This window comes from Balaenoptera ricei, chromosome X, assembly GCF_028023285.1.
Source record: "Balaenoptera ricei isolate mBalRic1 chromosome X, mBalRic1.hap2, whole genome shotgun sequence".
In the NCBI taxonomy this organism is placed as follows: Eukaryota; Metazoa; Chordata; class Mammalia; order Artiodactyla; family Balaenopteridae; genus Balaenoptera; species Balaenoptera ricei.
Window position 1 is genome coordinate 13,116,781 of NC_082660.1, and position 23,169 is coordinate 13,139,949.

The following is a 23,169-nucleotide window of genomic DNA, read 5'->3' on the forward strand; positions in this document are numbered from 1 at the left end:
CTCAATCTATGTGATCTTGTACTTTATTTTGTTTTATTTTATTTCATTTTATTTTATCTTGTTTTTTTAAAGACTAACTCCCTCTGACCCATTTTTTAAAATTGAAGTATGCTTGATTTACAATGCTGCATTAGTTTCAGGTGTACAGCAAAATGATTCAGTTATATATACACATATATGTGTGTGTGTGTATATATATATATACACACACACATATATGTGTATATATATATATATATATATATTTACACACACACACACACACACACACACACACACACACACACACACACATATGTATATTCTTTTTCAGATTCTTTCCCGTTGTAGGGTATTACATGGTATCGAATATAGTTCCCTGTGCTATACAGTAAGTCCTTATTGTTTATCTATTTTATATATAGTAGTGTGTATCTGTTAATCACTAACTCCTAACTTATCCTTCCCCCCACCTTTCCCCTTTGGTAACCTTAAGTTTGTTTTCTATGTCTGTGAGTCTATTTCTGTTTTGTAAATAAGTTCATTTGTATCATTTTTTAGATTCCACATATAAGTGATATCATATGATATTTACCTTTCTTTGTCTGACTTACTTCACTTAGTATGATAATCTCTAGGTCCATCCATGTTGCTGCAAGTGGCATTATTTCATTCATTTTTATGGCTGAGTAGTATTCCACTGTATTAATATATATATATATATATATATATATATATATATATATATATATATATATATATATATATATATATATATATACCACACCTTTATCCATTCATCTGTCAATGGCCATTTGGGTTGCTTCCATGTCTTGGCTATTGTAAATACTGCTGCTATGAACACTGGGGTGCATGTATCTTTTCGAATTAGAATCTTCATCTTTTCCAGATATATGCCCAGGAGTGGGGTAGTTGGATCATATGGTAACCCTATTTTTAGTTTTCTAGGGAACCTCCATACTGTTCTCTATAGTGACTGCACCAATTTACATTGCCACCAACAGTGTGGGGGGGTTCCCTTTTCTCCACACCCTCTCCAGCATTTGTTATTTGTAGACTTTTTTTTTTTTTTGGCCGCGCCGCATAGCTTATGGGATCTTAGTTCCCTGACCAGGTGTTTAACCTGAGCCACGGTAGTGAAAGCGCCAAGTCCTAACCATTGGACTGCCAGGGAACTCCCCATTTGTAGACTTTTTTATGATGGCCATTCTGACCGGTATAAGGTGATTTTGACTGGTAGTGATTTTGAGTATTTTTTTCATGTACCTGTTGGCCATCTGTACGTCTTCTCTGGAGAAATGCCTCTGACCCATTTTTTCCAAAGAACACTCTTGTATTTTAATATCAGTGCTTCACCTGCCTTTTTCTCCTTTGCATCTTTTCAAGTATTACTTTTCAAATTTTGGGACACATAAGACTCACCTTTGGGCTTGTTAAAAGGGCAGATTCTCTCATATCATAGGTGCACATATGGAAAAACACAGTACATTAGGTATTGTATAGTATAGGTGCTTAGTGCCTAAATCATGAGTTGAATTGAATGAAAAGTCCAGAGGGATGTGATTTGGGGATTATCAGAAAGGTTTCTCCTGTAAGGCTCTAGGAATTGGCACCTCCTTCAACTTGTCTCCAGTGATCTCATAACTAGGCTGAGTATCAAGGTCAAGGTACTGTGTACTTAAAAGGCAGCCAGGGCTTCCCTGGTGGCGCAGTGGTTGAGAATCTGCCTGCCAATGCAGGGGACACGGGTTCGAGCCCTGGTCTGGGAAGATCCCACATGCTGCGGAGCAACTAGGCCCGTGAGCCACAACTACTGAGCCTGCGCGTCTGGAGCCTGTGCTCCGCAACAAGAGAGACCGCGATAGTGAGAGGCCCGCGCACCGCGATGAAGAGTGGCCCCCACTCGCCACAACTAGAGAAAGCCCTCGCACAGAAACAAAGACCCAACACAGCCAAAAATAAATAAATAAATAAATAATTTAAAAAAAAAAAAAAGGCAGCCAAAATTTTTGATGACCTTAGCTAAAACTAGTGAGAGAAACCAAACCTCATCCCTCACATTCTGCATTAATAAGAACCACAGTGTCAGGAGTTCTTGACGAATAATGCATATTTCACCTGTTCTTCATTCATTTTTCGTTTCTGCCCAAGCACCTTTACTTCCTTTACTTTTGAGCTCTGATCCGTTCCCACTGATTTTTGGTTTCTGTTCTAATGGGAAGCACCTTGGTCTAATGGGGAGCGGCCAGGCTTCTACCTAGAACACAGCTTTGTCTCGGCAAGTTGTCCGTTTCTTCCTCTCTCCCTCTGGCCCAAGCGAGCCCTGCCTCATCCACCCCTGCCTCTTATCCACACACACAGCCTCTTTCCTGTGTTTGCTACAGAGAAAGACAGTTTTCCAGCTTCTTCCAACCTAATCTTGTTTCTTTGACACATACATATGCACACACACACTTGGCTTTTCTCAATTTCATATATGAAAATTGACAAGTTTAACAAAGCAATGGAGAAGTTAAAAAACTAAGTCTTACAAGCCCTGGTAATAAGGGTCTGTTTTCATTGCCTTCTCTTTACCCCACTGGTGATGAATGGCTTCCCACCATGGAGTTATGGGGATGGCTGAACACACAGCATCCACCACTGGAGAGATGAGATGGACAATGGTTTATTAGTCACCCATACTCACAGTCTGGGGCAGGAGGATCCCATGTGCCATGTAGGGCTACATGGGAGTTATACTCAGAAGCAGAGCGAACAACCAGGGGCTGTGAGAGGCAGGCTTCTGGTATCAAGAGGGTGAGGTGTACCCTGGCTTCTGTGGGAGGATGTGATTGGCTTGTTTGAATAGTTCTGAGGGCTGCAGGGAACTGTTCTTGGTCCCTGTGATAAGGAGAGTTGTTTGGCTAGGGGATCTTTGTGGCAGAGTAGGGAGAGGCACTTGCAATTAGGCTATTTGAGACCCTGCTGATTTCACCAGATGTCAAGGCAGTGCATAATATTAATTTTTAGGCCTTCACCACAGGGTCTCTAGTTTTTAAAAGAAATCTAAGCAGGGCCAGTCTATCTCTTTCTGGCTCCTGGTTTGTCTCCTCAGTCTTAGTTTCGGAATAGACTCACCCAAGTAATTTTCTGTCTTTTCAGATTTTGTATCACCACTTTCCTCTGTAAGCCTTCGGGGGTGGATTATGTCAAAGGTCCTTTGATTTTGTGCTTGCCCTAAATTTGAATGATTAAGCAATAACGATGAAACTGGATTGACTGTTTATACACTTAACTTTGAAGCTCTCTACCTCCTCTCTTAGGTTGGGTTCCCTAGAAGCAGAGCCTGAAGCAGGAAGTCGGGCGCATTGCGGGGAGTGCTCTTCAGGGAGAACCTGGGAGGGAGGGAGGGAAGCAGGAAAGGAAAGGGGTGGGGGAAGGTGAGCGAGGATACGCGCGGTCTTGCTTCCTTAAAGAGAGGCTCTGACATACAAACCACACCTTGGAGTTATCCCTGACTTGAGAGGAGGGGTCTCTTTTGTACCCACATATCAGTCAGTCTTTGTCTGTGGGCCATGGGGTGGGGTAGCTTCCTGGAGGGCATGGCTACCATCAGTCCGGGGCAGTTCTGCAGAGACGGAGGCAGCTGGGGTAGCCCACATTCTCCCCTGCTAGGGGATGGGTGCTCTGGCCTTGTAAGTGGAATCTGGTCAAGGTACCAAGTGCATCTACTGCATATACTTCACCTACTCAACAACGCTAAGAGGCAGAAATTATAATCACTGTATTTTTCAGATGAGAAAACTGAGGCATAGAAAAAGCCTGGCTAAAGTGAAGTCAGTATTCCAGCCCAGACAGCCCGGTGCCCATTTTCAGAGCATTGCTGGGGAAACATGCCTAAGAATTCCAGAGTCTCTTCTAGCTCTTCATTGTATGCTTTTAATTTTATTCAATTCATGAAATATGCATTGATCACCAGTATTGTACGGAGTTGTCTCACGGGAGAGTTTAGCTGAAGGCCCCAGTTACACTGCATTCTTCTCCACTAGAGGCTTTGATGTTGAAAGACCCTTGGACCCATTTCGTCCAACACTTCAAATTATATAATTAACTTTGCATACTTTGTTAGATTCAACCTCAAACTGTCTGATGAATCTGTCCTTCTTAAATCATTCGTGTGAGTTATCTGCTCATAAAATATGTCTTTTAATGAGGAAGTCTGACAATGGCTCTTCATTTAAGTCAGTAATTAAGGATATCATGGATAGGAACATTGTTTCAGCTGCCAGTGTTGTACCGTTTTATCCTTAAGCAAATAGCTTGGAAGAGAGAGGCAGATGACTAAAGATATCTCTGAATAAGACTAGACAGTTAGCCTTCCTGGGTTTTTGGTACAAAAGGGAAATGACTGTGAACCAGGTGTTCTCTGTGAAAGAGGGTGATCCTTCTTTTTAGGACTTTACATCTTCGTTTAAAAAAAATGGGACAGGCTTCCATCAGCAGCGATCTCTGGGGAGGTGGGGAAGATTGCTAGGTAGGTTGAGTTTGAGCCTTAAATTTTCAAAATTTTTATTTTATTTGTTTTAAAAATAGATAATACATCACATGGTTTAAAATTCAAAAGGATATTATAGTAAAAAATCTCCTTCCCTTATTCTGCTGCTACCCACTTCCCTTTCCCAAAGGCAACTAGTGTTGTCAGTTTCTTGGTTATCTTTTCAGAGATGTTTTATGAATATTCAAGCAGGTACATGTAAATATTTGCTAAGATCTTTGAAAATTCAATGGTGAGTGTAGAAATAGGAAAACCCATGTATTAGTTTCCTAAGACTGCCGAAACAAATTACCAGAGACTTAAGACCAAAGAAATGTATTCTCTCACGGTTCTGGGGGCAAGAAATCCAAAATCAAGGTATCAGCAGGACCATTCTTTCTCTCAAGGCTCTTGGGAAGAATGTTTCTCTGCCACTGCCTAGCTTCTGGTGGTTTCTGGCAATTCTGGGCATTCTTTGTCTTGTGGACACATCACTCCAATATCTGCCTCTTGTCACGTGGCATTCTCCCTGTGTGTCTCTGTGTCCAAATTTCCCTCTTCTTACAAGGATACCAGCCACTGGATTAGGGCCCACCCTAACCTAGTATGACCTCATTTTAACTTGATTACATCTGCCAAGACCCTATTTCCAAATAAGGTCACATTCACAGGTACTGGGAGTTAGGACTTGAGCATATCTTTTTAGGGGACATAATTCTACCTACTTCAATCCATAATGTTATAATTTCAAAGTTTAAAGCAGGCTTTGTAGAGAAGTAGAGTTCAGTTCACCTTTGGGATATGGAATGGAGTTGACAATTCTCTTGTTTGGGGGAAAGCAAATACCCAGATGGATCTTTCTCTTTTGTAGACATGAAGCAAAGACACACAACAATAAATGAAGATTTCTAAACCTCCAGTGACATCAAGAAACCAATCTGTTCCGGATGAAAATGAGAGAAGTTATCTGTGTAGTGAAAAGTGTTTACATCGGTGAGTTTTTTTCCCAACTTTTTTTTTGACTCCTACCTATAGTAAGAAATACGTCATGACCCAGACGTGCAAATGTTTGAATATACATATATGAATAAATATAACTGAAACAAAGTCTTGCTCCATGAAACAGCATGTACATTTGTTATTTGAAATGAATTTTAATCTTTTCTAGTCTGCCTTTTTTCATTAATTTTTTCTCAAGACCACTAATGGGTTGCCACCTGCAGTATGAATAACACTTTTTGGTGATATGTTCTTCCCTAGGAAGGGGTTTATAGATTTCAATGCCTGCATGTTATTGCTTGTTCTTATGGAGGTGTTTGTGCATGGCAGGAATAAAGTGGAGGGTTAATCTTTACCTCCCCAAGGAGGACTGAATGGCTGTGAAAGGGAAATGATGAGCTAATCACCTTGGCTCAACGTAGATTGGACTGTTGGTGCCGTACACGCATGTTACTTAAACTAGGACAAATGTACTAATGTTGGGCCTTTGTGTTCCAGTGTCTTCTTGGAGGGAGTGAGGGCTGTCAATCATTTTGGAAAATCCTGAAACTGAAACAGGATTGGGTGATGTGTTTAAGGGAGAAAGAAATGTCTCTGGAACCTCTCCTCCAGGGAGAAGAGACAGCTCAAGGACGTTTCTGTTGATGGAGTGGAAAGGAGGTGGGAAAATGAAGAGTAAAGTTAACTCTTTCGAACAGTGGTGAGGCCAGGGCAGGGCAGAGGTGCTCTTCCGGGACTAGTTGTGAGCTATGTTATAGGTTGTTGTCATGGATGCAGTTGGTGCCCACGCACATCCCTTTTAAGGACTCCTGATGCCATATCCCTCAGCAACTATGGGTTTGCCTATTCATCCCTACCTCTTTATCTAGAGAATTTTTCTCAGCAGAATGGGAGTCTCCTCATCTGGGAGGTTATGCTACCCCATTCCCCAAGTGGCTATGGCCAACGACAGACTGACAGAGGGTACAGAAGGCTGGCCCCTTTGCCTTTGAGGTGGTACTATCCTCTGGTGCAGTTTGTACTCCAGAATTCCCTGTGGGATCAGGTTGAAGCTGAATTCCCAGTAAGACCCCATGATAACTTCACTCCTTCCCCTGCCTCATCCTGCTTCCCTCATTCCTCTGCTGTCTCCCAGAAGAAATCACGTGCCTAAGAATTCTCATCTCAGGTTCCAGTTCTAAGGAATCCAGCCTAAGATGGTTACTTCTGTGTTGTAACTTCCTCAACTAGTAGTTTTATCATTACTTATTATTTTTTCTTATTACAACAAGCTTCAGCCTTGCATTTGCATTTCGCTTCGGAAATTAGGGAAGCTGATCAGGATCATGCTTTGGGTGAAGCAATACAAAGGAGTGATGCAGGAATGCAAGGGAAGTGACCAGCAGCAGGGTCATCAGTGGCCCCATGGGTGGAGGGAAGGAGTGGTTTCAAAGCAGGAAGGGACTGAGTCAGCCGGAAACAACCAAGGCAACTTCCTGGAAGGAGTAAACTTTCCCTTTTATTTGTGGAGAGGAGTCACAGAAAGGCTGGATTTCTACTGACAAGTGAGATAGGACTTAAGTGGTTGTAATTTAGGGGCCAGGAGCGAACTGATCTCATCTTGTCTGTATGGGATCTTGGCATATTCGTTTCCAAGTGCTGCTGAAACAAATGACCACGAACTCAGTGACTTAAAACACCACAAATTTATTATCTTATAGTTCTGGAGGTCAGAAGTCTGCAATGGGTTTTCAGAACTGCATTCCTTCTGAATGTTCTAGCACATAATCTGTTTCTTTGCCTTTTCTGGCTTCTAGAGGCCACCTGCATTCCTTGGCTCATGGCTTCTTCCTCTGTCTTCAGAGCCAGCAGTGTAGCATCTTTGAATCTCTCTCTCTCTGTTCCTCTGCTTGTGCTATCACATCTCCTTCTCTGACTCCTCTTGTGTCCCTTTTATAAGCATCCTTCTGAATACATTGGGCACACCCAGATAATCCAGGATAATCTCCCCACCTCAAGATCCTTAACTTAATGACATCTACAACATCTCTTTTGCTACATGAGGTAACAACATTCACAGGTTCTCGATATTAGGTTATGGACATCTTTGGGGACGGGCATTGTTCAGCCTACCACAGTTAGGACACAAAAATTATATTTTCCTTTCAACATTTGCTTCATGTTCAATGCCTGGAATCAATTTTGCTGAGCTAATGTCTGCACTTACTCCTCACTCTTTTAGCACAAGAGTTAGTCTGTGTCAGGGCTTGGAGCTGGACCAAGGTGGGCCCCTGCCTCCATTACTGGGGCCATGGGTCTGTGTCACACAGGGTCGGAGAATACAGGGGCTGCATGGTATGGCTGTGCCTATCCATGGACAAGGCTTTTTCCTGGGATGATTGGACAAGGACCGAACCATGAGTGGCATCTCCACTAGGTCCATCCAACACCGACTCTTTGACTAGATCTTTGGGAACTCACTAAAGCCAAAAAGGAAAGGATGAGATGACTCTTCTCTGGCCACTAAGAGTGTCTGTGTATATCTGGCTCATATTTCATATCCACTAAGGAAGTGAGGGGATTTAGAGAAAGAATCGTCACCAGTCCCACTCCAGCCTCACTCTCGGTCTTTTTCTCTCCTTAGTTTGTCAGGTATTATACTTCTTCACAATTTTTCCAACATCAAAATCAGGAGCAGAGCTCTAGACACAGTCTGTAGTCCATGCACATGAATCCCAGAACTACTGTTTAGTAAGGTGCTAAGATAAAGTGGCATATGCTTCTTTCTCCATTAAATAAAAATTCCTTTATAGACAGCAACTTGTGATTAATGTCAGTCAAGGGAGGAATAGTGTCAGTGGGTGCTGTCATTTGATGTCAGTAATTTTTCCTTCGTAATCCTCAAATTGCCATGAAAGGTCATTGAGACTGAAGTTGGCTACCATTATTTTGCCCAGTAAAATGCATTTGACTGAAAATCTTCCTGTTTTCTGTCTTCGCATTGCTGTCCTGATATGAAAGAAATAATTTGACCCCTCAGCAAGGGATGCATGATGTCTTCCGCCCCTCAGACCTTGAGTTCATGCTTTTGAGTCTTCCCTTTCATTAATCTCCCAGGTCTTCTCTCCCTCTGCCTCTATCCTGTTCAGATTTTTCATCCACCATATTATGTAAATATGTTCTTCATTCTAGTGCTTCTTACCTGAACAGGAGCCTGGTCAACATGTGGATGGTTTGGTAAGAGCTAAAGCTGGGAAGCTAGGCTACTCTCCTTTTAAGATACTTGCAGTATCTGATTTTGAGTTGCTTGCCATCTAATTTCTAAAACCCACCAGCCATTTTCCCAGAATATTGGTTTGAGTCACATGCTATTTATGACAATTCATTATTCCTAATATAATGCAGAAAAAGAGATCTTGATTAAAGGTCAAAATCACGCACACTTCCTAGTTACTTTTCACAATCCAAGATGTGGAACCATGAACTTGATGAATTCTGGGTATCATTGACATGCTTCAGAAAACCAAGTGGCTGCTTCATGGATATTTCTTCAGTCTTTAATATTTCTTGCTAGCCGACTGTGACAGTTTTGTACAAGGCAAGGATATCCTTTCTTAATATGTTTCCTTCGATCCCCAAGAATATAAATGGTTGTTGATTAGTGCTATGAAGCATACAGGATTCCATATCACTCTAACATGTTTCTGAGATTTGAGCTATTTATTTTGCCAGCTCAGTGTTTTCCCAATGCCAAGAAGAAATCTAACAAGACTGGAAACCCTGTGATATTCTTCACATGGGTATCGCTGTGGAAAGGACAGAATAGAACCCAACCTGTGGGGCTTACCTGGTGGTGCAGTGGTTAAGAATCTGCCTGCCAGTGCAGGGGACACGGATTCGAGCCCTGGTCCGGGAAGATCCACGTGCCGTGGAGCAACTAAGCCCATGTGCCACAACTACTGAGCCTGCACGCCACAACTTTTGAAGCCCCGCACACCTAGAGCCCGTGCTCCACGATGAGAGAAGCCACCGCAATGAGAAGCCTGCGCACCGCAACGAAGAGTAGCCCCCGCTCACCGCAACTGGAGAAAGCCCGCGTGCAGCAACGAAGACCCAATGCAGCCAAAAACAAATTAAAAAAAAAAAAAAATTCCTTTAAAAAAAAAACCCAACCTGCAACCAACTAGTCTTAAGTAATAATAATAATAACAACGATAGTAAAGAAATAAAAGACGTTTGTTTAGTTCAACAAAAAGCAATAATGTGCTGTTAGGGGAAATCATCTCAGAACTTGCCTAAAGTATACGGCAGGCATTTTAAAAATATTAGGCAGAGGGTTTTACAGGTACATGTGAATTGATTGAACTTTTATCTAGGGCAGTAATAAGTATGAGACAAATAGAAAATCCTTTCACCATTGAGAGCCATTGACCTAAGGGAAACATTTTTATTGACAACCCACAAATAAAAATGCAATGTTATAAGTTTCTTTAAAAAAAAAAACAACTAGATAAGTGTATTATTCAAAAGCTTTTTAAAAATTTTAAACATTTTATTATGAAAATTTCAATCATACACATACTTAGTAAGAACAGTATAATAAATTCCCATATTCCATCACCCAGTGTCAATAATTAGCATTTTAACAATGTTTCAACTTTTTTCAAAAATAAGAACTACTTGAGTCATATCCTACAGATATCCTATTCAGTTTCTTGCCTAGTCATTTCTATTCCTTATGGACTTCAAGACATCTCATGTTAATTTCAATAGATTTTCTTATCTCTTACTTCCCTGAGAAGGTAGGCTATTCAGTTTGAGATCTGCCATTTTCCCTTCTCTGCACTTCAGAAGGTCTCAGAATTCTGTTCTATTTCCCCCATCCTCTCCTCCTATTTCCCCAGAGAAATAGCATTTCTCCATGTGAAGTTAAACCTCCATCTGAGTATTTAGTCACAACTGTCTCCTCCAGAATCTTGTCCTGTTAATTTTCTCTCCCCCATTTTCTATCTTTAGTCTTCCTCTTGGCTCCATTATCTCTGCCAGTAAACATGCTCATATCTTCTCCAAACTCAAAAGGCAGAACTACTGGGAACATCTTTTGAACTGTCTTTCTGCCCAAACTGACTCTGACTCAAGCCTTCCCTTTTGTGGTTATTCTTTTTCCACCTAGACTTGAAATCTGGGAAAATCCTTGATTTCTTCTTCTTGTTCTTCCTCCAGCCAGGCTTCAAGAATCTGTATTTTTTCATCGACTTTGCATCTGCCCCAGAGTAAGAGGCTGTATTTTCTGAAGATGGTCACAAAAATGTCTCCCATCCCACATGCTCTTCTTCAGTGTGACCTTGACACTCCTGCTATTGGGTGGTAGGGTCTATGTCCCTTCCCCTTGATCTGGGTGAAACTTTGTGACTGCCTTGACCATTAAAATATGGCAAAAGTGACACTATGTGACTTCTGGGATAGGTCATAAACATGCCATGCACGTCCCTCTTGCTCTGTTAGAGCCCAGCCATCATGCTGTTAGGAAGCTCTAACTAGCTCACATGGAGAGACCACATGGAGAAGCCATATATAAGTGTTTCAGCCAATAGCCACCTCAACCACCAGACAGGTGAATGAGGAAGGCTTCAAGGTGACTGTAGCCACCAGCCATTGTCAAAACTTCCCAGCCGAGGTCCCAGACATTGTAGAGCAGAGACAAGCCATCCCTATAATGCAGTGTTCAAATTCCTGACCTAGAGAATCTGTGAACATAATAAATTTATGCAAGTTTTTGGTTGATTTGTCACGCAGGCATAGCCCTGGAATACCCAGCCTCCCCTTCCTCACTGTGCTCGCTCTAATTCACAGCCACATCCGCTTGGCCTGATTTCTGGACTAGGCTTTTCTGTCACATTTTTAATTTGCTTCCAAACACTGGGGAATAGGCAGGGCATATTACAACAACCATTTTGCAGGTAAGGAACTGAGATTTAAGTAAAGGGAGGTTAAAATGACTCTCAAAGTAACTTGTAGAACAGGAACTAGAACTATGAAAGGGGACTTACTCTAGATTGTAGAGTTTCTCAAGCACATTTTCCCACAGAATCCTTTCTGAAAACATCTGTCAGCATTTGAAGGACACTGGTTTCCCAAGGAACATAGTTTGGGAAATACCCTTCTAGTCCAATTTCCTCTTTTTGTAGATCAAGCTTGGGAGATTTCTTTTCCAAGAGATAAAGAAAAGATACAAAAGGGACAGGAACTGGAGTGCAAAGTTTTTCTGCCAAGTCTTTATAGCTCGCTGTGTGTGGTGAGGTTTTTTTGGTGTGCTTGTGCCTTTATAGTATTTCTATCAGCCTGGCTCTAGGTGTCCCAGGTGAGAGAGGAAAAGATATATTTGGATGTGTCAATGCCTTTTAGTCAAAGACCACTGTAAGCACACTTGATTAAATAAATTGGGTTTATTACTCATTGCAGGGAATCATGGGGTCCCTCAGTAAGAGGGTGTTAGAACATATTATAAGATTTGGGCTCCAGTGGGGTGAGTGAGAGGAGAATCTAAGGAAGCAGGAGTTTGGTCTAGATGGGTTGCTGTCAGAAAGTGAGGATAGTGCTATGATTGGGTATTCTGTGGGTGTCACAGTGACCTTGTTTTTGTTTGTGCTTAAGATTATGAAGTGGTCTTGTTTCATTTCATTTTATCATGATCTCAGAGTAACCTTGTCTGAGGCTGATATTCTGTGATTTTATCTTCTACAGGAGAACAAAAATGTCCTGGCTGTGAATGTCAAACGAGCTTGTAAAAATATTGAGGTCTAGTTGTGAACATCAGATTAGTTTTGGATATCAGAGGTTGCTTTTTTCTTTTTCACAGGTCATTATTCTTAATCATTTTAGGTATTAAAGAGCAAAGCAGATCTCTTTGTCTGGGGCCAAGACTCATCCAAGGGAACCTGACCTTGTTTGGGATGGGGTCTTTACTGCTAGGTCATAGGAGACAATTAAAGCAAAGAAACCTCACAAGCAGATGGCCAAGAGACTCAGTGAGTGGTATCAGATTCTTATTGCATATAATCTTCAATAGAATAAAAGAGATTGTTTAAAAAAAACCCCAACAACCCTTATAACCAATGTCTGTTAGAATTTTGAACCTTTCAATCACTGCTTTATTAGAAGGAACATCCTCCTGATTTGAGCCAAGAACAGTCAAGAGGCACGCTCACTGAGTTGCATGAGAATGGAGAGATAACATTTGTGAACTCAAAACCCGGCTCATAAAGCAACACTTGCCCATTTCACTGGTTAGCGTTAGATTTAGGACTAGAACTCAGGCCCCTGACCCCCAGTTCAGTGCTATTAAATTCCCAGTGCCTCGCCCATGTACGTAGGAGTTGACACTATTCACAACGACATCTAGAGCCAATTGTTTTTGTCCCTTTATGGCCCTTAATAGGTATGTTTTCCATGGAAACGGTTAATAACATTTTTTTTTTAAATTTTATAGCTACTTTATTTATTTATTTATTTATTTATTTATTTATTTATTTATTTATTTATTTTTGGCTGTGTTGGGTCTTCGGTTCGTGCGAGGGCTTTCTCTAGTTGCGGCAAGCGGGGGCCACTCTTCATCGCGGTGCGGGGACCGCTCTTCATCGCGGTGCGCGGGCCTTTCACTATCGCGGCCCCTCCCGTTGCGGGGCACAGGCTCCAGACGCGCAGGCTCAGTAGTTGTGGCTCACGGGCCCAGCTGCTCCGTGGCATGTGGGATCTTCCCAGACCAGGGCTCGAACCCGTGTCCCCTGCATTGGCAGGCAGATTCTCAACCACTGCGCCACCAGGGAAGCCCAATAACATTTTTAATAGTTACTTCAGAACTCATAAGATCTGATCATCATTTCTGTATTTGATGATACACCCCAGTGTTTTTGAGGGATAATGACTGCGCAAGAAAAGTGAGCATTTTCTCTTTACAGCTGTGTAGCTCATAATTAATTGATCATCATCTCCTATTAGTGAGATATCTTTTGATCCTGCTAATTGAAAACAAGACTATTTTCCTAAGCACAGAATAAAAGCAATATTAAACTGTTTAGTCTCTGTCTGCTTAAGGGCCAAACATTAGTTAAGTGAGTTTATAGGAACAATTAATCAAAAAGTTTAAACAACTGATTTTTTTTTTTTTTTAATGATTTGCTGGCCACACTGGCTGAGGAGCTCTCTTACTTAACAGAATGGCTTTCCCAATATCAGACAAGTAATTTTAGTGAGGTTGAGGGAGCAGAAAAGGAAGGAGACCAGAAGATAGAATGAACATATCATCATCATCACCATCACCATCATCATCATCATCATCATCATCATAACGTAAGCATGATGCTTGCACATAGTTATTACTACTTAGAAGTCCTGTGAAGTGTAATTTTTATTCACACTTTATAGATAAGGACATCAGGGCTACAAGATGTTACAAAATTCATCCAGTGTAAATGGTATAACCAAGATGTAAATGCACATTTTTAGACTCTAAATCCTATTCTGGGTCCAGCACTCTTTTAGCTGTATCATTTGGCCTCATAATCTGATTAATGTCAAAAGAAAATATGAGCAATGCTAGAATATAAACAGGTGAGGAGGCAAATGCCCAGAATCAGTATAACTTGCCATCACAGCTCTGGATAGGATTGTTACACTTTTGGTGGAAAGACAGTGTAGCTTGTAGAGTTGAGAGATTGGTAAAATGTTCTTTGAGTTGAGTGACTGGATATTGTGAACCAGTACTTAATGAATAGTTATTATTTTGAACTCTACAAATTTCCTGTAGGAGTGCGTACAACTATGGGGTACTTAAGTAGTTTTAGAAACAAAGAATCCATGTGTTTCTCAAATTATTTCTTTTCCTCCTGCAATTCTACATTTCTTTATCCTGCTTAGCAGCAGCAAAAGGTATTATACAAGAGCACAACTTGTTATGATGTCATAGAGACGTGATCTACTGTGTAAAGGATGCTTCTGGGCTTTGTATTTTCATAAATTTATAGTCTAGGCATCAACTTAGAGCCAACAGAATGAACATACCTAAATTAAGGGTCAGCAAACTTTTTCTGTAAAGAGCCAGATAGTAAATATTTTAGGCTTTGTGAGTCACATGGTCTTTTTAGCAGCTTCTCAGCTCAGCTGTTGTGGAGCTCAAGCAGTCATAAGCAATGCAGAAACAAACAGGCATGGCTGTGTTCCACTAAAACTTTATTAATGAAATTCAAATTCCATGTAGTTTTCACACTTCATGAAGTATTATTCTTCTTTTGATTTTCTTTTCAACCGTTAAAAAATTGTAAAAACCTACTCTTCACTCAAAGTTCGTACGAAAACATATAGCTGGCTGGACTTGGCTCGTGGGCCACAGTTTGTAGACTCCTGGCCTCATTAGCACAGTAGGGACTTTAAGGGATTTGTACTGGATGAAAAAGATGTGGGCTTGATTGGGAGGAGGACGTTAAGACAAGAACATATGTGACTTCAGGCTTAGAGGGGACAGGGGCGACAGCTCTTCTTCAGAGTGGGCCAGCACCTCTTCCCCGCCTCTGTCGTGAGCGATGCCTGTTGCCTTGCAGAATTGTTGTTCTGAACAGATTCACCCAAAATGACTCACCGGCCTGAACAAAGCTGGGGAAGATTTTCTGCCTTTTATTCAAAAGGAGTTTGGCCCACCTGCGCCTCTTAAATTAAGATTTCCAGAGCTCAGGTCTTTAAGCCTCTTAACATGGTTTACTTCTTACACCTTTTAGCAGCATAGAAGAAGAGCTGCTTTTCTCATCTTTTCTTCTAAAACCCTATTCCAAATGTATAAGGTACTTTATTCACATGATGCTTCATGGCTGTTTCCAGGCCTCTGATCACAGAAGCACAGAAAGTTATAGAAAATTTAAATGGCACCCTGTTAAGTGTTGTGGGCAGCATTTGACAAGACATAGATAATCTGGAGTTTCAGAGATCTGATTTGAATTTCTTGTCTGCATCCCTCCCTGCTTTTTTTTTTAATTGAGGAATAAATTATATATAGGAAAATTCGTTCTCTTTGGTATACAGGTCTATGAAATTTGACAAATGCATGTACCCACTGTGACATATCTGTTTTGTAACTATCATGACAAACAAGATATAGAATATTTCCATTAACCCCCAAAATTTCCTGGGGCGCCTTTGTAATTATCCTCTCCCCTAACTCCAGCCTCTGATAAACACTGATCTAGTCTCTACCTTTCCCAGGATGTCACGTAAATGGAATCATATAGGATGTAGCCTTTGGTCTGGCTTCTTTCATCTGGCACAGTGCATTTGAGATTCATCTGTGTTGTTGCCTGTATCAGTAGTTTGTTCCATTTTATTGCTAAGTAGATTTCATTATATATGTGTACCAGTTTGTTTCTATATTCTCCAATGGAAGATATTTGAGTTGTTTTTGTTTTTCAATTTTGACCATTCTGATAGGTATACAGTAGTATCTCATTATGGTTTAATTCGCATATTCAAATGACTAACAACGTTGAGCATCTTTTCATATGTTTATTTGCCACCCACGTGTCTTCTTTGGTGAAGTGTCTGTTCAAATTCTTGGCACATTTTTAATTGAGTTGTTTGTTTTCTTGCTATTGAGTTTTGAGAGTTTTTGTTTTTTTTTTTAATACTCTGGGGACAAGTCCTTTATCAGATAGTTACGTGTTCTAGAAATATTTTCTCCCAATCTGTGGCTTTTCATTTTCTTAACAGTATCTTTTGCAAAGCAAAATAATTTAATTTTGATGACGTTCAATGACACCCCAGTAGCAAGAAGCACACATAGTGCCCAAATCTATTCTTCAATAAAAGGAACCAGGATTCCTTAGAAATATGTCTGACTCCAGGACTAGGGCAGGGAAGATACAGGAAGAGCCGAAACATCTTGTGGTGTCAGAAAATAAAAGTGCTGAAAAATCATGGGGATGTGTTGAAAGGACAGGAGAGTCAACTTGAAGGAACTCTCCATGGCCAAATCTGGGAAAATATGAGCAATAAAACAAATAATGATAGTAATGGATTATAACCTATAGAATAAGATAAATATCCATGAAATCATACTGATATAAATAAATAATTGGGTAAAAAAATAAATGAAAGAGGCAGAAAAGTTCTGTTTTCGGTAGAAGTTCAATAATAAATATAGGGACTTCCCTGGTTGTGCAGTGGTTAAGAATCCGCCTGCTAACGCAGGGGACACGGGTTCAAGCCCTGGTCCAGGAAGATCCCACATGCCGCAGAGCAACTAAGCCTGTGCGCCGCAACTGCTGAGCCCGTGTGCCACAACTACTGAAGCCCGCACGCTTAGAGCCCATGCACCACAACGAAGAGTAGCCCCTGCTCCCCACAACTAGAGAAAGCCGGCACACAGCAATGAAGACCCAATGCAGCCAAAAATAAATACATAAATAAATTTTTTAAAATAAATAAATATAGAAAGAATGATGTAAATAGAAAATCACCATTTGGCAAAAGCTACGCAAATAATTGTTTTAGGCAAGAATTATTAATGGCTGTTAAAATTAGTGGATGAAAGTTTGAGCAGAAATAAGATATTTGCATAGTTTCAATGTGTCTCCCCCAAATATTTAGTAATTACAAAGGGAAAAATAGTAGCTTTACAGTGGAGAAACATGGCAGATACTACCTTAACCAAGTTAACCTCATTGGTAATGGGGTTAATTGACATCATGTGCCTCCTGATATGATGCACTGAGAAGGGTATAGCATCATGTCTATGATTTTCTTGCCAAAAATGCATAACCTGAATTTAAACATGAAGAGCCATCATTCAAACTCAAATTAAGGAACATTACATAATATAACTGGCCAGTCCTTTCCAAAGGTGTCAAAATCATGAAAGACAAAGAAAGATTGGCAAACCATCTCAGACTGGAGAAGACTAAGGAGTCATAACAACCAAATGTAAGGCAGGATCCTGGCCCAGAAAAAGAACATTAGTGGGACAACAACAATACAATGAAATCTGAAGAAAGTCTGTGGTTTAGTTAATAGTATTGTACCAATGTTAATTTCTTAGTTTTGACAAATGTACCACAGTTAAGTAAGATGTAGTATTAGGGGAACTGGATGAAAGGTATATGAGGACTCTCTATTATCTTGGCAACTTTCTGTAAATCTAGAATTATTTAAAAATTAAAAAAAAAAAAAAAAAACACCAGTGGAAAAGTAAGCCAAAATCTTTAAAGCAGTCACATGTAGGAGTAAGGAAGAAACCAAGTAGAAGAGATAGGGATAGGAATTGGGCTTTCTGATTTAATACGTTTTGCAGATTTGACTTTGGAATCATGTAAACACTTCACATAACTCTAAACAAAATTAAATTTAAAAGCATTTCCTAAAAATCAAAAACAAAATGAAACCAACAAATCTAAAGGTATAGTAAGTTAGCGGCAAAAGTACAGAGGGAAGAAATATTTCACATGACTTGAAACCACAGTAATTTGACTATATATTCCTAGTGAGATATACCCTATGGACAAAAAAAGCTGAAAAACTCAGTTGTAGCTCACGGGCCAGAGCTGGGTCATATAGCAATCCAAAGCTGCAAGGGAATATGGGAAGGCATTTGACTTTCCACTCTCTGTAGTGTAAGGCAGCAAGGGAGAATGGGGCTGGGGACGGCTTCGGGATAGCCAGTCAGCAGTACCAGCCATTGATCGCTATCTGCTGGGGCCACCGCCTCTCTGTTTCCACTTACCTTGGATTGGGGTAATAAAATCCTTTCCTGATAGCAGATAAAATGGTAGTGGGCAGCAATCCGTCTGCCTCAAATATTCTGCCAACTTACTGAGGTCGGGGTTGCTGCCTTGACAGAGTTGAGCAGCAAATCTGGAACCATCTCTTCTCTGGCCAATGGAAGAGAAATTCCAAGTTTATCAGTGGTAACTACTGTCATCTCCAGGCTAACAGTGGAGCACTGCTTCCATCACTTATTTTTATGCTGAAGAAAATGGTAACCATGCTCAGAGACTCTTACATTCCATAACAAGACTTGTGATTTTAAAAGAAAGAGTAATGGAAGCCTAAAGTCTGGAAAGATGCACGATGTGTAAATTCAACCATCATTATGCAAATGGATATACACATAATAAATCCAGAGATGGCTGACTATATTTTAGAAATATTATAGGCCAATTATTTTGACAGCCTGCAGGAGGTAGGTAAATTGTGAAATATATGTTACAGTATACAGAGTAGCTTGTTAACAAGATGTCTTTTGCTGGAAAATATTTTAGCAGAGAAACCATCCATCAGCACATTTCCAGCTTTGTTCTCCTCCTTTGACTTCACAGATATATTTAGTATCATGAAAAAAAAAGAAAGGGAGGAAGCCTTGTGTGTTTGGGTAGAGGCTTGTGGTAGTTTCATAAACCTTGTCTCATTTGAAACTTACAATAAGTCAGTGAAATATTTGAACCAAAGCTCATTTTCCCATTTTATAGATAAACAAGCTGAGGTTCTTGGAGTTTTCATGATTTGCTTAAGGTCAGGTAGGAGGCAAATTTGGACTGGAACTCTATATCCGATTAGTGTCTTTTGCACTGTAACACTTCCCCCTTCTTTCACTCTCTTCACTGCAGATTGAGCTAGTTTGGGATACTCTGGTGCCTTCAGATGAGTGACCAAGGGCACACGGGGGCTCCAAGATTATTGGTTGCATGTCCACAGGCCAAGTGTAATGCTAAAAATAAAAGGTGCATTTTTAGCTAATGTCTGGGTTAAAAAAACATTAAGTGAGCAACAACCAAATCTCCCAAGGCCTCTGCTATCACTACCAGTGTTTCACCAGGTGGCTGAGGGGACAGCATTTCTTATTCAAAAATGCATGTTAATGGCAAAGTGTCAGAGTGTCAGTGTATGAGAGTGTCAGATTACTGATTTGTTGGGTAACCAATCACTTCTCCTGTCTGGGCCTCAGAGTAGATTATTTCTCGGGCTCCTACATAGTTCTACTATTCTATAATTTTTTGCATGGACTTGCAGTGCGGAAGAGAAAGTTCTAAACCAGGGGAATGTTAAGAGGCCAGCTGTTATGCCATAGATTTCTTTCTGGACATTTGGACCTACAGAGTTTAAGGACTGGCAAGAGAATTCTCAACTCTTAGAAATTGCAAAGTGCAGAAAAGTTGAATTAATGAAGATAACAGCCTCGTTAGGAATTCTAAATGATGCACTTAGTGCTTTCTCTGTTAGCCTCTCAGAAGTGTCATAAGTGGTTTTATGAGAGCAAAGAATGACATGGCGAAATCTGCTACCTAAGGACAAAGCTGGGTGTGGGTAGAATGATACTCTGGCAGACATGGTAGCCTGATGACAGTGGTTCTCAGTTCTGGCCACATCTCAGAATCACTTGGGGGACTTTTTAATATTTGTAATTGAGGTTTAAAACAAACAAGTAAATGGACACACAGAGCAAAAATCTTAAGTGTACAACATAAGGAATTTTATATATGCATCCACTTGTGTTATCATTACGCAGGTCGAGATATATAGATCATTCCCAACACCTCAGAAGAACTCCTCTCATTCAGCGCCCTGCTCCGAGGATTACCACTCTTCTGTCCTCATCACCATAGATGAGTCCTGCCTGTTTTTGAATTTAATGTAAACAGAATCATATAGTAGATACTCCTGTATCTGGCTTCTTTCACTTATTTCATTATGAGTGAGATTCATCCATGCCGTTGTGTGTATCAGATGTTTGCTCTTTTCCATTGCTGTGTAGTATTCCATGGCATGAATCTACTACATTTTATTTGCCCATTCTGCTATAAAGTTGGCCCTCCATATCCGCAGGTTCCGCATCCACGGATTCAACTGACCACGGATCGAAAATATTTTTTAAAAAAATTCCAGGAAGTTCCAAAAAGCAAAACTTGAGTTTGCTGTGTGCCATCAATTATTTGCATAGCATTTACATTGTATTAGGTATTATAAGAAATCTAGAGCTGATTTAAAGTGTACAGGAGGATGTGCATAGGCTATATGCACATGCTACCCCATTTTATATGATGGACTTAAACATCTGCAGAATTTAATATCTGCAGGGGGTCCTGGAACCAATCTTCTGCAGTACTGAGGGGCATTTAGGTTGCTTCCAATTTTTGTGTTACTTTGAATGAAGCTGCTATGAACATTCTCACGCATGCCTTCTGGTGGACATGAGTACTCATTTCAGTTGAGTGTATACCCAGGAGTGGATTTTCTGCATGTTAGGGCAGATATATGTTTACTGTATAGTAAACTGCTAAACAGTACTCCAAAGTGGTTGTTCCCTGATTAATTACCTCAGAATCTCTGAGAGTGGAACCCTATCTGAATGATAGGTATCATTCAGAATCTTGCTTGGTGGTTCTGATGCCCAGTGAGAATGAGGGTCTCTGCAGCCCAGCCTTAATGCCCAGGCATGTATCTCTGTGATCATCTCAGCCCAAAAGAGACAATCCATTTATTGTCCAAAATAGGGAAATCATTCCTTGTCTGTAGATCTGAGAAGGAGCGGAGATTTGTTCTCTGGGGTTTGCCACCTAGTTCCTTTCTTTTGCTATACTCATCTGAGATCACATTAACTGCCTTACTCCTCCCCAAATCCCTGAACACAGGAATGGATTTGTCCTATGCATCAGGAAATATGAAGTGTGAGCTTGGGCCATAGAGCTCTTTCAGGGCTCCTGACAGCATCCTACCACATGAGTAACCACAATCTTACTTCTCACGCTGCAGAAATTCACCTCCTTTTAGCGTTTCTCTACCTAATTTTGCCGAGAGACTGTCATTCTCTTTTTTATCTGTCAGTGTTTAGAATTGACTTTGCTTAAAAGAAATTTTACAAGCAACATGGCCCGTTTACTTGTGGTTCATCTGAATTAATAAGAACAGCTAATATTTATTTACGAGTTACTATGGGCAAGGCACCCTGCTATGTGCTATGAATGAATTTTCTCTCAAAATAAGCCAACAAGCTCAGGAGCTATTATCAAGCCCATTTTACAGATGAAGAAAGTAAGGTTTTGAGAGCTTAAGTAACTTCCCCAAGTTCATGTGCTGATACATTATGGAGCTGGGATTCAAACCCTTGTATTCTGACTTCAGAGATGGAACTCTTACTAATTATGCTGCCTCTTCTTAACCAATCTGAGATTTTGAGAGCTGTTTATGGCCTGGACTGTAGACCTCTTTGAGCTACAGGTCTCCTGGAAAGAAGATGCCAAATAATGGTGATGTGTTGAATAATGGAACAACATGGAATAGATGAAAGGCCAAACTTGGCCTTTACATCTCCTTAGAAGAGTGGCCAGTCAGCCAGATAATTTTTCAGGGGAGGAGAAGAAAGCAAAAGGGAGCAGAAAAAGCAGTTGGAAAGTTACACAACTTTCCTTCTCATTCTCCACTCTGTGTTAATGATCTTATCCACAACTGGAACTAAAACTTTAAATGGGAACAACTGTAGAATTTTTATCCAGAATAATTCTAAGCCACTCCAACTGCTTATTTGATCCATCCACTTGAATGTCTCACAGGCACCTCAAATGTAACACTGTCCAAAATGGAATTTTTTACTCCCTCTCTTCTCCCCTCACAATCTGTTCCTCGTACAGTATTCTTTACTCAGTAAATGTCATCTCCATCCACCATTACTTAGGTTCCAAACTGGAGTAACCTTGTTATTCCCCTTTTCCTTCTCCCACCTAATGTCATCACTAAGTCCTGTTGATTCTGGCTCTAAAATATATCCCAACTGCCTGTGCTTGAGTCCTGGTTCTCCCACTGGGGACAGGTTTCTTAAACTCTCTGTTCCTTAGTTTCCTCAGCTGTAAAATGGTGCTAATAGTACCTACCAGATAGGTTGTTGCAAGGAAAGTTAGCAACTGTGACTCTTCTTCTCTCTCTAAACCACACTCTAGTCCATGTCACAATTCTCTCTTCCCTGGATTTCTGTAACCACCTCCTAACTGGTCTCCCCACAACCATGGGTGTCCTTTGGACCCATCATTTAAAGCAGTGGTTCTCAACTGGGGCTTTCTTCCCACCATTTGCAGCTTCCCTAGGAATTTTCGTGAGTAAAATTTCCTTCATCTCATCCCTTGTATTGAAAGACAAACAGTATGGAAGACGACACCACCTTTTAGCTCAGCTATCAAGTCTTTCTGAAGATCACTGACTTGTACTGAACTACAGATTTCATCATTTCCAAAGCATACATCCCCCCGCCCCGCCACACACACATTTTAACATCTGTGAAACTGAGATGTGCATTATGCCTGATAGTAGGTCATGATTTAATTGTTGTGTTTTTCTTTCTTAGTGGTATAGAAAATAGTTGTGTGTCTTAGAGTTAAGGACATCTTAGATTTGCTGAACTATAGCAACGTGAGCATTGTGCTTGGAAAATGTTTTCTTTAGTCAGAAACCACAGGGTTGATGCCTGAAGGCGTTTAGGGATGAACTATAGGAAAGGGATGAGGGTCCAGGGAGAAGCAATAATATTTGAAAGGTACCTGGGGTGGGAAGAGAATGGCCTATCCAAGAAACCAAGTGTGGTTTAGGGAGGCAGGAATGTAGAAAGCAAAGAGGATAATGAACCACTCTAAATGGATGTAAGAATTGCACGGAAA

The 23,169-nt window shown here is 40.6% G+C and overlaps 1 long non-coding RNA gene across 1 annotated transcript in view; it reads left to right on the forward strand.

Annotated features, from left to right (window-relative positions):
• Positions 1-23,169, forward strand: part of LOC132357847 (uncharacterized) — a 217,157-nt gene that overhangs the window by 71,382 nt on the left and 122,606 nt on the right. The window contains exon 3 of the long non-coding RNA XR_009500351.1: positions 5,385-5,506. This is a non-coding gene — a long non-coding RNA (uncharacterized LOC132357847). The remainder of the gene's footprint in view (positions 1-5,384; positions 5,507-23,169) is intronic.